Raw genomic sequence first — 16,264 nt, forward strand, 5'->3', positions numbered from 1 at the left:
TTACTTTAATAAATGGAGAATTTGTTTCTTCAATTAAATTGAAATCCTTTGATAAATCAAATGACAAAATAGGTAATGTATCAATTGTGATATTTATGATAGTACAACTGGACTCACAGCTATCAATAGTTTTACTACTGGAAGAAACTGATAATTCATAGTTATTCTCTGAGAACTATCTTAATTTTGCAGTATTCAAATATATACACTAAGAATGTGATAAGGCTTATCAGGTGATTTTCATTCAGGTTTTAAATGGTTACAATGGCATCACTATTTTGTTCCTGTGTATTTTATGACTCTGGTTATTACTTAGCTTGAAGGATAGGAGGCAGTTTCCCCTGGTCCTGGGTAAAACTTAGCATTATTTATTTTAGTGAGCTTTGTCACACCTCTCTCTCTCTCTCTCACTCTCTCTCATGTACACATATATATGTATATATATGAAGTTATCTAATATAGATATGTTTTTATATATATATATACATACACAATCTATGCATATACATTATACATTTTGAAATTTAAAAATGAAAATAAATGCATCTTACTTCTAAGATCTCACAGAAGTCATACTCAGAGTAAGATTCTGTCACCTCAATTACATTAAACTCTATTTTATTTAGAAAGCCATAGTAGCTTTTTATTCCCTACGAAGCAGGAGATAGTGCCAGCTGAAAGGTAGTGTATCTTAGGACACACTTGCTATGTGGCCAACATTCCCTCTCTGTTCAATTGCAGCTAAAGAGAAGAACAGGAGTCCACCATTAGAATTTGTACTGAAGAATTCATTCTCAAAGAAACCTGGCTTCCATCTTGAGGATATTTGTAGCTATGAATTGGTGAAATATTTTTACCACTTATTATACCAGTCAAGCTCCTAAAAGAAGAGTCAAGGCACACTGAGTGGTATCAGTTAAATATATCCTATATGGGGTGACAAAAAGAAGTTTGACAAAACTTAGGGCTTTTAAGAATAAATAGTATGAGAAGTCAATGTTACTAAGTTTCAAAAGACCAAATCCAATGGGTACTTTCACCAGCAAAAATCACAGAAACAGTTTCCTGTAACAAACTATGGGCAAGTATATTGTGGCGTGGAACTGGAGAGAGACTTTGACCTCCCTTGCCAAGCTCCAAATACTTTCTAAAGTAGAGAATGACAGATGACAAGTGGATAATAGATCTGGGGGGGGGTGGAAGAGAATAAGCACATAAAAGCAAATAAATCCTATATATCCAGTTCTCCTCTGAGGGGTGAGATGAGGAATCCATATCAGTAGAAGACCTCATTTGCACAAATTGTGGAGTTTATATCAATAACCTTCATAATGAAAAGCTGATTCAGTCAAATTACTAAGAAATATTTCAAACAGCACTTTTAAAAATCTTTAGTTATATGAATTTAGTATCAAATGATAATAATATCACTAAAAGAGTAAATATACTGTACAGTATTATAAATAAAAGATACAATGCTCTGTACTAGTTGAGTTTTGTATTGGCAAACTTTCAATTCCAATAAAATTTTTGATAATTTTTAAATTTTATTTTACATTTAGTTAACTCTTTTGGAATTTATATTGCTTTTATTAAACACATGGTCTAAGTACCATCTAAGTTTCAAAATCAAAATACAGGGTGATTAAAATATACAGTACGTGTTTATATTTAAAAAGTTAATTTTTGCAACAGAAAATCGCCATTAATCCCCCTCAGAACATTGCTCAGTGGCTTTGAGCACACTTATTTCATTGTTCTTGCCACTTCCTGAAGCAGGTCTAAAAGTCTTCTTTACTGAGTGTGTAAATGAAGTGTAACACAAGTATGGAGTATGGTGCAGTGGCCAGTGCCATCCAAGGAACAGTAAGTACACGATGACATTTTGGTGTGTCCTCATCAACCTTATTCACTAGACCCGGTGCAATAGAATTTCTATCTCTTCCACAAAGTCAAAATTATAACTAAAAATAAACATTTTGAATCAACTCAGGATATAAAAGCAGCCAGAGCAACAAATCTAAAGATACTCCGAAAAAGACAGGAACAGTGTTTTTGAAACAGGTGGGAATATTTTAGGGGATTAATAGTTACCTTCCTTTTTACTTTAATTACTTTTAAAAATTAAGCATTAACCATGGTATTTTATCACATCTTCTAGGCAAATTTCTTGCTCAAGTTTAAATAAAACCTAGCAGTATTGGGATTCTGGTGAAAAGTCTATTATTTTCCTCTTTTTTTATCTCTTTTTTGAAATATGTCTGTTTTTCTTTTTGTTATATCGATTTTAAAGTATTTTTAGTACATTTAAAATCAGGTTAAAGGTTACCCAGATATTAATTATTCATTGTAATTTAAAATGTAGAAAATCACCAATTCTATCTAGATGTTTTGCCATGCAAACTTTTAAAAAATAGGGTGAGACGAGTTAAATCTATTTTTTAATAGGTTTAACACTCATCTGAGTTCGGGTTATGAGTTCACATCTACAGAAGCTGCTGTCTGTGTGAGTGATTATGGAAGAAAGAGGCACGAAGAGGAGCAGATATTGCACGCACGGTGATTCATGATGTGACTCAAAATGGAAAGCAAACCTACAAACCACTCCTTTTCCTACCAAAAATAAGTGCTAGGAGATTTTTACTGATGCTATTTGAAGTTCTCTGTGTGGCCATATCATTATACAAACAGGTGAGACAAGAGGAAGTTGTGAATACTTTCACCACGCTTGGCTGAATGATCCCAGCTGAGTATTTCAGGACCTTTGAATCTTTTGGAAGCATTGTGTCTGTTTGAGTTCCATAGGCTGGAAAATAAAGCCCAATGAGGACATTTGCCAAGTACCTGAACTAAGATACTACTTAAATCCATATTCCCACAACACCTCATTTCAGTTTTTGGGTCACCTTCCAAGCATTTAGATGTTCTTTTTGTCAGTGAAGTGGGCCTGGCTTTTCCACTAGAATTTCTCACATATCCATGGAATCACCTATGTACAAATACAAATCTATGGGTTCAATCCTTTCTTTCTTTTTTACCTCATTTTCAAAATGATAATCATACATCCACTTAAATAAAATACTTATCGCTTATAATAATAGCCTATGACTAAAATTAAAAGTGAGAGTCTTACAATCTTGAAGCATAAAAGTAAAGATTCATTCCTTGCTTGAAAAACAAAAAAACTATTTTAATCTGCTTCTCTTTTATCCCTCTTGGTCTACAGTCAGGAGAAAGTCTGTCATCTGTCAACCCTGATATTTTGTAACTGTGCCAAAAGACTTTTACTATGGTGTCTCTCCATTTTTTGTTGAGAGCAAAAGTAAGAAGCAGAAACCAGTGGTAACTTTCTTTCTAAACACATGCCTGTGAAGTTGCCTACTCTTTTGTTCAGTTTTGATAATTCAAATACATCTTTAGGCCAAGAGTAGCTGAACACAGGTTGGGAGGTTTTTATCACAACTCAAAGACAGGAGGCTTTTCTAAAATAAAAAATGAGGAGAAAATCAAAGAAGGATTAAGAAAATGGATATTTGGGAATACATAGAAATCTTTCATTAGTTCTGCCTATACTGAGAAGAGGTTACTGTACATGTTTAAGTCTCTTTGTCAAGTTATATCATACCCAGATACAAATTTCCTAAAATGAATGTGGTCATTATGTATACCTAAAATGTATCAATAAACTTAATTTTAAAAAATTAAATATATTAGTGGCTCTATATAGAAATGTATTTTATAATATATTAATTGCACCAAATGATAGATGAATAAACTCTAAAATTTTATAAACAAATAAGTTTTATAAGAGTTCATTCAAGGAGGCTATGTACTATATATTCTTCAATTCTTTAATAAAACATAAGATGTTTGGCATATTCTTTTAATATATTTGTTTCTAGCCCCCTGCTGTTATGTCTTTGTATGGTAGTTAAGTGATCTAATAAAAGAAGTATTCCTTACATAAAACTTCAGCTTAAAATTTGCATAAAAATGAATTTTAATTAAATTTCTACTAAAGTAAATGCGTCTATAAGTAGCTTTAATATCATCATTGATCAGTTCTGTGAACGTTCCATAAACCAAGAAAATACACCTAGTAAAAATTCTCCAAGACGCTTTTCAAGATGATATTTCTGAGAAAAATGACTACCACAATGAGTGGTACTGACAGTGTTATCAGAACGGTGATCTAGAAGCCTAATAACACAAATGCATGTGTGTGAAGCTAACAGCACTTTACCATAAGCCCTTGGTATGGGTGGGTGGACGTCTTCTGCATTTCTATTGCAAAGTTCAGGGCATACCATATTGAAATGGAAAGTGTATTAAAACATGTGCTTCTCATGTGAGATAGGAATGCTGCAGTCTCACAGAAACTTCTACAAACTTATTAGGAACAGTTGGAACAATTTTGAGCTTTAAATTATTTCAGACCAGAGGATAGGGTTGGAAAGCAAAGATAAGAATTTTGGTTTTCATCCTTTCACTTAGTAATTGCTCAACCTTGAAAATCACTCATTAGGCCTAACAGAAACATTGAGTGCTTTGGACAAGACTATCTCCAAGGGCAATTACACCTTTAATAGCCTGTGATTATGACCAGCCACTGCTGCTCCCGAGCCTAACACTGCTTTACGTGCCAAAACTCTTTGCTACCTCCATTTTTATATCTCTTCTTTTACAAAGCTTCTTTGGCTCTTTTGTTATATAGACCGGAGAATTTTATATAAGCCAATGAATTTTGCCAAACATGGAATATACAAAATAACTTCCTTTTTTGTAGGAAAAGAAAATTTTTCAAAGAAATATATGAACATCTATTTTCTATTACTCTAAAATGAAATTACATTGTGACAAATAATTGTATAGAACCAATGTATTATTTTCAAATTGTTTTTGTTTGTTAGTTATTCCATCAGTCACGTTTATGGCCCTAGATAATACTTATTTTATCGATCTATTCTTTATTTTAGCTATGTTCCTTATACGCTATTTTTTATGTTGAAGGTATACCATATTTTAATAAAAAGAAGAATGTTTACAATACTTTGTTAAAAACATCACTGGTTTACCCTGTTTTAAAGAAATTACTCAAACCTAACATTTGATTAAGTTTTGAAGCCTCAGTTACAGATAAACCTGTTACTTTGCGTTATGTTAAAGTACCTGTATTTATTATCTTTGGCTTTCTTATGAGGTTTGCCACTTATTGAAGAACACATTTATTTGTACCAAGCCAAGTCAGGAATCTCACCATGCTCAGCTGACAGGTGCCTTCATTGTGAGGTCACCCGTTGCTATCCCTGCACTGAAATTCCTCGCCTAAGCTATTCCCTTACTGATGTCTCTCACTGCTTTTCTTTCCAACGCACTGCAGTGATGGCTATAAGGATATAAGACTTAAGAATAAATCTTTATTTTCCTTAGTGTTGCATAATCCTGCATAAAACAAATGTACTCTTTTATTGAGTTCTGTTTTTACACTAATTAAAGAAAAGATGGCTATAAAAATAAATTTCTATTCCAATATTTTTTCTTCTAAAGCAAGTAATGGAAAAATAATATGAAAAAAATATGGAATGATCACTCATAGCTACAGGGTTAAACTTATTTATATTTTACATTAAATTTTCTCAGGTTGGGGCTGGGATTTAGCTCAGCAGCATAAGTACCTGCCTTGCAAGCAGGTGGTCATGAGTTCGATCCCCGGTACCAATTAAAAAAAAAAAAAAAGTTGAAAAAATTTTCCTCAGGTTAAATTTCATGAAGAGATATTGTATAATTAGAGACAACCTGTGAGGAGAGATAAATTGTATTCAAGACCTTTATTTTATTCCTGTAAGTTTCTAATGCAATACATTAAACTCAGAATAACTATACTTAGACCTAACAGGATAATTTTCCATATTGCCTGTGCCTATCAAGTAGCTATTGAACATAGGCTTGCCCCAGGAAAGGAGCACACCTAAAAGTGAAATATTCTTCTTCAGCTGGGGAAAATTCCAAAAGTGGTTGTAACAGTTTAGAGCAATGAGCCTAGAAACTGTAGCATCAGAGGAAATAAATCTGGGTAATTACTAAAGGAGATCTAAGAATATATCACAATATCAGTGATACCTCTTCAGTGCCTGAATGTTTTTAAAATAAAATGTTCTGAGAGTACTGACGGATTTCTTGATTTTTTTTTTTTTTTTTTTTTTGAGGGGGTGGATTTAGGAAACACAACTAGTTGTACAAACCAGAGTATCTATCATGGAAACACAATGAGGACACCATTAATATTTGACTTTTCTTCCATTACTTTCATTACTGCCTCTCAGCTAACACTTCTGAGAGTCTAGAATGATAACCTCAAACCCCTAGCACTGAGGGGTATTAGAGATTGCTCTCTGCTGGTCTCAAGCCGAGATTGTTGAACTCATCTGTTTATCATCAAAATCAAACAATGTACTAACAAGTGCCCCAAAACAGATATCTCTGTCCTGACTGGCTATCATGTAACAGCAAACATATCTCCAGATGACTAAGGGCTGGGTTTTAAAGCATTAATGTATAAATATCAGCAGCGTTTCTAGTTTGACTCAAGTTTTCTCAAAATTGTGATTACTCAGTGGAGACATTTGGTGAAATAAAGGAAACAATGAATGTATTCATATTTTAATTTTGCTAAATATTATGCTAGGAACTAGCCTGCAACACAAACCCCAAAGTAAAAATTGGTACCTCTAATAAGGTTATAACTGCATGCACAAGCGGAAGGTAGTTATTACAGGAGCAAGCAGGTAAAACAGAACAGATATATTTTATAAAAACATAGAGTAATGAGAATGGGGAAAAGGGAAAGGAAAGATGGGAAAAGAACCCCTACCATGAGTGATTACTGGTTCCAATACAGATGAGCATATTTGGCCTATCTGATACTGTGTTATAAACATCTGTCAGTAATTTTTCATCTTACCTGGAAAGGTATCGTTGAGCTGACTGTGCTATGACTCATATCCTCACTTGATAGGAGCAATGTTGTCAGGAGAGTCTTGTATTTGTCTCCTGCCACACTGGTGTTCCTAGTTCTTGCTGTTTAAAATGACCTGAGTCTTTAGATAATCAAGGGTTAGAGTGTTGTAACCCCATATCCAGCAAGGTTAATAGCTTTTATAGTAGAAAATGCCAAAAATGAAAATAATAAGGAAATATATCTAGGATTGTATAGAAGGTAAAAAACCTATTTTATTTTATTTTATTTTATTTTATTAGGCATGTAAATACAGAGCCTATAAATATTTAATATCATTGAACTAGAATGACATATGGCTTCAAGGCCACACTCTCAGTGTTTTCTTTCTGTTTTATCTGGATGAGTGCCCCATTTTGCTGATATTAGATGTTACTACTTTTGTTGTAATTTCATGCATATTCTTTTCAGTAAATATACTGTATTAAACCACACATTTTATAAATCAAATATTTTATCCACACACACTTTGATTACTTTATCCATTAATAATTGGTCTTTATTAATATCATCCAAATATTATCTTTCTCAATGTTTTACTTATTGTATGAAAACTTATACTTCTCCAAAATAATCATATTCTTTTGTTGGAATATCAATCAGAGGCATTTTCTGAAGAATATTCTATTGAATTAAAGTGATGACATTTTTATAAATGACATTTTGTTATTATAAAAGATCTACTGCAATATATATATGTGTGCATATATATATATATATATATATATATATATATATTATGTGTTTTGGTTTATAGTAAATGCATTAAGTATGAGTTCCAAGTGGAAAAGCTCCTTTCTCAGAAATTATGAGGGCTGTCAGAGCAAATATGTTCATTTTCTACTGCCTCACTATGGTGTTCTCAGTCTCCACATTCAAATTAAATTCTGGGTCTGAAAATGTGGAGCTAATTGTTGACCTCTAGCAAAGGCTGACTGGCTTGGGTGTCCCAAAGAGAGAAAGCAAGCAGGCATCTCAATGAGCATGGTTCTAAACTGGAGTTTAGCATTTGCATGAAAGATAGGTGGTTTTGTTTGCAGTGATGCATATTAAGCATGTTTGTATAGTAGACTAATGTAACTGAGCGAGAAAAAGTAATGCTTTAGTAGAAAAAAAGGGATACTTTCAAGAACTAAATGTCTGTGCACATAAGAATTTAGATAAAGATCAAGATTAAAGAGATTGAACTTGAGAATTCACAAGGTCAATTTAATCATTAAAGAGAGAATTGGCAAGGGAGAGAATGTGGATTCTGATTGTTTTTAATCTTGACTTTTTTCTAATTCTATTCAAAAGTCTGAAAGTTATTGGATTAGTGTTCAAATTATGAACAGATGTGTATGTTAATTGATGTAGATAATTTTTGCCTCCTCAGAAAGTTGGACTGCTCAGTCTATCTGCTGGATAAAGGGATGTGGATGGAAAATTTTGATCAGAGATATGTTTGAATAGGGTACTGGCTAAGATCAAAATAACCCTCCCCTTCTACCATTATCTCACAAAATAGAAAGAAGGGAAAACCAACCCAGACAGTTCATACTCACTTTGGGACGATGTTCTAGAATATTTTTGGAATATTCAAAATAAAATACAATCAGTTTCATTTTGGAATAAAATCTATCCAGAAAAACAAATAACAAGCAAAATATTAAAACTTCTGAATTTTTATCAAATGTTTTTCTGTCCAAGGTGATGCTAATACATGGTTATTATGCTGTAGTTTTATAAAAGTTTACTGCATTTAACAAATTTATGATTTAATAAGTACAACTTTATTTTTTAACCCTTATCTAGCTGTCACAGTTAAGTTACTGTTATGATCTATATCAAGATGTTTCCCCAAGAGCTTCATCATGTAGGGCTTTTGGAAGGGGTTTGGGTTTTGGTGACTTACGGGTGACTTATTGTTAGGTGGGTTCTGGATGTTATAAATGGATCACTGGGGCTGTGAGTTAAAGGATTTATCTCTTTCCTGATTTCTGCCTTCACTCTCTCTGCTTCCTGGACACACTAAATTGACTGACTTTTTCTCTGCAATGTTTTCTGCCCTGGAACCTGGTGAATATTGGCTATAACTGAGCAAAGTAAAACCTCTCTTCCTTAAGTCAGAAGTGTTGGGCATTTTGTCCCCACTAAGAGAAAACTGACTAAAACTGATTTTGGTACCAGTAATGAGGTTGATGAAGTGATGCTACCTGACTCTGGTTCGGAAGCATTTGGAAACGTATTATGGGAAGCAAGTCAAAAAGTTCTGAATATTCTGGCTAATAAAACCCTATGACATTATAAACCCACCTTGATTGGAAATTATGATTGGAGCTCAGAACAGTGATAAAAACACAGATAGTAAAGACCAGGTTCAAGAGGTTTCCACTGGAATCAAGGCAGTTGAAATTCATGCCATATATGTTAAATTTATGCTGAAAATTAGACTATATTTTGCACATGTCCTGAGATTTTGCAACGGACTAATTAATCTGGCAAAGGAAATTGTAAGGCAAGCTAATTTTGAGACTCTGGAATGAATAAGGAACTCTTTTCTGCTTTTAGTTAGATTTATACTGAAAATTAGGAAAAAAGTCCTTTTGAAAAGTTTTCAGTTTCTTATAAAGGAAGGTCAGTTGGCATGGAGGAAACCTTACTTGCTGAAAAGATAGTCACTAAAAAGAAACTAAAGTGTTTACATCTGGTCAGTGGAAAAATGGCTTGAAGGAATGCAAGGAAACTGCAAGACTCCACCCTGTATGTCCAAGAATTGTAAAAGTCAAATTACTTTGCTTTGAGAAGAGAGGCCTATGACACCTCACATGGGAAAGGTGCCCCAGAAAATTTGTTCTTTGGGATTCTGTTCATAGTGTTCAGCCATCCGTGCACTCAGAGACCTCTGTAACCATGACACAAGCGAGTGTACCTATAGCTTGAGCTGGTGGCAGACTCTGGTATCATCCATGTGGTGCTCCTTTTACAGACATGCAGATGTAAAAGTTCTGGGGCCAGAGTGTCTTCCAAAGAGGTACTAGAGAAAGATGTCAGAGCAAAAGCAGTGTTCTCCTGAAAAGCTAGTTAGTGAAACTTAGAATGAAGTTCATGGGAGACAGAAGGTTGTAGAATCCAGAGGAGGGAGCATTTGAGGAAAGCTGGGACAGGGCCACCTAAGCCATGTGGAGCTTATATCAGGCCACATCTATGTCTTGTTGGACATTGAACTATAGGATTTAAGGTGTGTTCTGTCAGTCTTGCTTTCATCTCACTGGTTTCTTCTTCCCTACTCTTCCTTTTTAAAATGGGAATTTTTACCTTGTGCCACTGTATTTCACCACTGTTTAATTTCTTTTAACTTTTATGGGATATTACATCTATGAGTTGGCTTTAAGCCTTAGAATTATTTTGGGAATTGGATTGAAATTGTTAAAGCTCAGATACTTTTAGTTTTGGACTAAATTCATTTTGATAAACAGATACACAAGAGTCTTTGGGGACCAGGTAATGAATATTATGGTTTATGCCTGCATATTCCCTGATGCCTATGCGGTCATATGTGAGACTTTTGAAATGTAATTAGACTATGTAGGCAATGTGGCAAACTTACAGTTAGGAGACAGTTTTCTCAGAAGAGACAGGTCACTGTGTATGTGACATAGAACAGTGTCCCATTTTGACTTTTCCTTTGTGCTCTCTCCCTGATTGCTATGAAGTGAGAAGCTTTTTATGTGCCGTGGCCCTCTGCAATACCACCCTTCAGTCCAGCAAACTGTGGACTGAAACTCTCTCTTTATTTGCAAGTGTTAGATATATTGTACCAAAAATGAAGAAATTGACCAAAACATCTGCTAAATGAGACATTTGCTTGAAGAAATTTTGGATGTGCAGTGGCAGAGTTACTGTTTGTTATTTCAAGTTCTTACAGTGGATATTTCACTTTTGTAACCCTTCCTCTAGAATGTGTTTAAAAAATGTTTTTTGTATGCATATGTTTCCATGACTTCTTTTAGAATCTTTAAGCTGGGGTATGTCCATCTTTTTGCTGTTATTTGATTCTTTATACAGCACCTGTTTTGTTTTAAATATTGGATCATCTTACAGGGAAATAATTGTATTTTTTCCTGTATAACAAAATATGATATAAAAATATCTTTAAATCTTTGTGAACTTTTGCAATTAAAATTTTAAAAAATAGCTGTTCCAAGTCCCTCCTCTGCACTTGGATCTTTGGCCAGCATTCCCTTGCCCCCAGACAAACGTAGCAGAAGACAGAATATTTGGCTGCCTGTGTTCTGTACTTAATGATCTTATCAGCGGGGGGAGCCTCAGTTAATCAACCCCCAAATCTGGAAAGCCTCAACAGCCAAAAGATTCTTTGGTCATCCCTCTCCCACACATGGAGTTACTCAGAAGCCTGACTGCTCCTCCCCTGCACTTGTAAGTTCTCAGCAGCCAAAGGGAGCCTTGGCCCTCCCTTCTCCACAACCAAAGGAACTCAGCAGCCCACAGGTTGGCACTGGACCATCCTCCATTCCAAGAGAACCTCAGCTGCAAGAGGAGCCTTGGATATCACTCCCCCACACCCTCAGGACACTAGCAGCTGAGGGGAGACTTGGCTACCCATTCTCTACACCTGGATGACCTCCGCAGGCTAGAGAAACATTAGGGACCACTTCCACCACCAACAGTTCCTTGGTGGACTGGCAAGAGCATGACGAATCCTGCCTCAAGCAGAAAATCTTAATGGGTCAAAAGCACTCTCAGCAAATGTTTGCCCCTTTGGGAAGATCTTGACCAGCAGGTGAGAGCACAGGTGAGTCCCTCTTCCATACAGAGAACCCCAAGTGGGCTTGCAACAGCACTGACAAGGCATCTACCCACCTAGAGAAACCGGACTGGGCCTGAGAGACCCCCTGTGACACCGTAGGGTCCTGCCTGGGGTGCACACTATTAGATAAGTGGGCATGGTAGCCTGACAGCCTGAAGGTGCAGAAACAATTCATACTCCTAGGATTCATACTCCTAGGAAGAATATATGACTCATGCAACTGGCCCGCAAGAGGAATTCAGGTGACTGGACCCTTACTATAGAACCCAGTAACTAGGTGAACATTAGCCACACAGTAGGACCCTATGAAACACATGATGGATAATCAAGATTAGTGGAATTGAAAAGACCAAAATATTAACCCAAGAGGTGAAAATGACAAAGTAAAAAGCAAAATACAATCTCAAATGCCCAAGCTATCCAGAAAAAGTAAGTGAAACATCAAAATACAGGTCATGGGAATTGAGGTCACACTTGAAATTTCTGAAAAAATAGCAAGTGAGATAAAGAAACAGTGATGCTACAGAGGAAGCTGGTGTAGAAATAATTTCTCAGGTAAAGAAAGAAACGACAACCTTAGTAAAGGAGTTGCTCAGCATAGCTAGAGAAGATCTAGATTTAAAAAAATACAGGAACATGGGAAAGTGATGCCAAAAAAACCCCCCAATATAAGACTAATAACCCAATATAAGACATTGCACTAGTCAATGCAAACAACATAAAAAAAACCTATTAGCAGAAGTAATAACTGAAAATTGCCCAAGCATCGGAAAAAACTCTGATATACAGATAAGTGAGTCATATAGGATGCCAAACAGCCTTAACCAAAATAAATCTATATCTATACACATAACAATCAAGATCCCATAAATTCAGCATAAAAGCAGAATATTAAAAGCTATTAGAGAAAACAAATAGATCACCTATCAAGGAAAGCCCATCAGAATCACAGTCAGCATCTAAACACAAACCCTCAAGTCAAGACAAGCTTGGAGTGAAGTTTTTCGAGTATTGAAAGAAACCAACTTTCAACCCAGGTTGAGGTACGTTGCAAAGCTTTCTTTGAAAACTAATTGAGAAATACAATACTTCCATGACAAAGAAAAACTGAAGAAATTCTTCCACAAAACCCACCCTAGAAAGAATATTGACAGATATCCGAGGAAGAGATAAAAATGACCATATTTCCTAGAATAAAAACAGAATGAAAGCACCAGGAAGGATAGTAAATGAGTGGGGAAACAGGGAATCAACAACAGGAAAATAACATGACCAAGTTAAGCCAATATATATATATATATATATATATATATATATATATATATATGTTATAACAATATATATATATTATCAATGTAAATGGCCTTTATTCACCAGTTAAAATGAATAGATTGAACAGAATAGATCAAGAAACAGGATCCAAAAATATGCTGTGCACAAGAAACACATTTAACTCAAAAAGAAATTCATAGACTGAAAGTCAAAGGATAGAAAACAATATTCCATGGCACTGGAACCCAGAAAAAAAAAAAAAAAAAACAGGAGTCACTATTTTGTTTGCAGACAATATGCAATTCAAACCAAAAATGATGAAAAATAAAGACAGTCACTACATACTTGTTAGGGGGAAAATTTAACAGGAAGAAATGACAATCATGAATATATATGCATCAAATACTGGACCACCCAATTATGTAAAACAAATACTAAGAGACATGAAAAATCAAATAAGGAAACATATAGTTGTAACAGGTGATCTTTATACTCCATTGTCACAAAGAGATAGAAAAACTAGACAAGAATCCAGCAAAGAAATAATCACAGACCTGAATCAAAACTGAGAACAAATGGACTTCCTGGATGTTTAAATAGTGTTCCATCCAACATCAGAACAACACATTCTTCTCACTGAACATGGGACATTCTGTAAAATAAAAGATATATTAGCTCATAAAACATGATTAAGGAAATGAAATGGATCAAAATTGTTCCATGCATATTATCTGACCAAAGTGCATTGAAACTGGAAATTAATGGCAAAAGAAACTGCAAAACCTACACAAACACATGGCAATTAAATAACACCCTCCCGAACAGCCAATGGGTCACAGATTAAATTAAAGAAGAAGTTAAATAATATCTAGAATTCATTGAAAACACAGATTACAACATACCAGAATCTGTGGGATGTAATGGAAATAGTCTTTGGAGAGAAATATATAACAATGAATTCTCACATCAGGAAAACAGAATGGGCACAAATAACCTAATATTGCACCTCAAACATCTAGAAAAAGAAGAGCAAGTCAAGATGGAAGCTCATAAAAGGAAGGAAATTATAAGGGTCTGAGAAGAAATGAACAAAATTCAGTCTTTGAATAATACAAAGAATTAATAAATCAAAGTTCTTGGAGGGAATATACAAAATACATAAACCTCTTGCCAACCTTGTCAAGAAGAGGAAAGAAAAAATGTAGGTTCATACAATGAAGAATGAAAAGGGTGAAATTACTGCTGCCCCTGTGGAAATCCAGAAGGCTATAAATACTTTGAAAATTTTTATTGGCATAGACTGGAAAACAGAGTAAATGGACAGATTCCTAGAAATGTATGAATTACCAAAAATGAATCAAGAATAAGTAAAAATTCTTAATTACTCAGTATCAGTAAAATGCAGTTAAAAATTTACCAACAAAGAAAAATTCTGATACTAATGGATTTATAGCTGACTTTTACAAGACATTTAGAGAAGATTTAATGCTCTTCAAACTGTTTATTTAAATTGAAAGAGTTCTCCTTAACTGTTTCTTGGAAGCAAGCATTACTCTGATAACAAAACCAGAAAAAGATACAATCAAAACAGAACTATAGGCCAATCTCTCTAATGAATATTGATTTAAAAATTCTCAATAAAGTATTAGCAAACAAAAAATATTAGCAAACAGAGTACAGCAAATCATCAAGAAGATTATACACCATGAACAAGTGGAATTCAACCCAGAAATGCAAAAATGATTCAACATATACAAAGCAAAAATGTATACACCACATCAACAAAGTCAAAGACAAAAATCACATGATCATGTTAGTAGATTTGGTAAAAGCTTTTGAAAAATCAGACACCTGTTCATGATTTAAAAAAACACAGAAAATCAGCATAGATTATCTCTCTACCTCCAAGTGACAAAAGTCATCTATGGCAAACCAACAGCCAGCATTCATAATACCTTGACAAAAGCTAAAACCTTTCACTCTAAAATCAGGAAAAAGACAAGGATGTCCACTATTACCACTCATATTGAATATAGTTCTGCAAACATTATTCAACACAATTAGACAAAAGAGAAAAATAAAAGAAATAAGGATAAGAAAGGAAGAAGTTAAACTATCATTATTTATATGTGACATGATGATCTACATAGAAGAGCCAAAAAACTTCATCAAAAGAATAACAGAGTTAATCAATGAATTCAACAGCATAGATAGATGCAAAGTTAATGCTCAAAAATCAATATCATTCCTGTACACAAGCAACAAACTCACTGAGATAAAATTATGAAAATAACACCTTTCATGGTGGCCTCCAATAAAATGAAATGCATAGAGAATCAGTCTAACAAAGGATGTAAAAAAAACTTATACATTGAAAGCAGTAATAATCTTTAAAAAGGAGATTGAAGAGGATATCAGAAAATGGAATGATATCCTTTGCTCTTGGATAGGAAGAACTAACATGGTGAAAATGGTCATACTCCCAAAACTGCTATGCAGATTTAATGCAATCTATATTAAACTACCATTAACATACCCCACAAATCTAGAGAAAACATTCCTAAAATGCATTTAGAAACAGAAGGTATCTAGAATATCAAAGGCCACCCTGGTCAACAAAAGCAAGTCAGGAGGCATCGCTATCCCTGGCTTGAATTTATACTGCAAGGGTATAGTGATAAAATCAGTGTGGTACTGACAAAAACAAACAAAGCAAAACAAAACCAGACCTAAGAATTAGTGGAACAGATTAGAAGATGAAGCCACAATGACAAAGACATGGAGCCACCTTATCTTTGACAAAGGTGCCAAACACATTCACTGAAAGAAAGAATCTCTTTAATAAATAGTGCTGGAATAATTGGCTTTCTACATGCCAAAGGCTACAGCTGGATCCATATATATCACTATGCACAAACTAAAATCAAAATGTATCAAAGATCTAAATATAAAAGAGAAAAAACTAAATCTACTGAAAGATAAAATAGAAATCTTGAAGGCATAAGGTTAGGCAAAAACTTCATGAGCAAAATGCAAACTGTACATACAATACTTCAAAGAATCCACAATTGGGATCTCATTTTAAAAAGTTTTTGCACTTCAAGATAAACCACCAACAGAGTGACACAAAAGCTATAAAATGGGAATAAACTTTAGCCAACTGTCCC

This window comes from Cavia porcellus, unplaced genomic scaffold, assembly GCF_034190915.1.
Source record: "Cavia porcellus strain 051 isolate PalLab524CR breed Dunkin Hartley unplaced genomic scaffold, mCavPor4.1 scaffold_5, whole genome shotgun sequence".
Taxonomy (NCBI): Eukaryota; Metazoa; Chordata; class Mammalia; order Rodentia; family Caviidae; genus Cavia; species Cavia porcellus.